Genomic DNA, 858 nt, shown 5'->3' with positions numbered 1-858 from the left:
TATATCTAAAAAATGATAGACAAAAAAAATTAAATTTATCGAATTATCCCATAGCAACAATAAATTGCTAACCAAAAGAACTAATAAATTAATCAACCAATAATAAATAATAAATAATAAAAATAAAAAAAAACTAAAAAAGAAATATTTAACTGAGTACTTTCTTACTTCTATGATTTCCAATAATCGATTTTGATTCACCAAATGACCGTATCTCTCTGTATTTTTTCTTAATTCTACATAATTACTCATTATATTACGATTAGAATTAGTGATGCATGTGTGTGCTTAGTAATATATATTATTGGATCCTTAGTTTTTTCATATACTGTATCATCTTGTTTCATTCTCATTATTATATTAATTCACTAATTGTAAATTTTCAGCTTTATTATTCACTTCAAAATACTTTCAGGTTCTTTATTATTACTATACTACTATTATTTTTTACTTAATTTAAGTTTTTTTTTTTACTTAATTAAATTATTAGTAGTATCACTTGAGATCAATTCATATTTTACTTATCTAGCTTAAAATTTTATAGCCTCCACAACGCTCTAATTGTATAAACTAATATTTACATTTCACTTACGTCTATCTTTTCTATGTTTTATTTTGGCACCGACCGATAGACGTTTTCATTTGGTCGAACCATATTGGATGTAATTTTTAAATGAATAAATAAAATACGCCGGCCATTTTGAAATATTTTCCACATATCTAGTTTTGTTTTCCGTTAGTATCAGTATGTGTTTTTGGAGTTTTCAATTTTTTCGTTTCGTTATTTTCCTCCACCAAATAGTTTAACGAACAATGGAAAAAAATAAGATTTTTTAATTTTTTCATATAATTTTTTTT

Source organism: Halyomorpha halys, unplaced genomic scaffold (genome assembly GCF_000696795.3).
Source record: "Halyomorpha halys isolate HHAL.00 unplaced genomic scaffold, Hhal_1.1 Scaffold73.1, whole genome shotgun sequence".
NCBI lineage: Eukaryota > Metazoa > Arthropoda > Insecta > Hemiptera > Pentatomidae > Halyomorpha > Halyomorpha halys.
The sequence above is the reverse complement of the archived record's forward strand: the minus strand, read 5'-3'. Positions refer to the sequence as shown.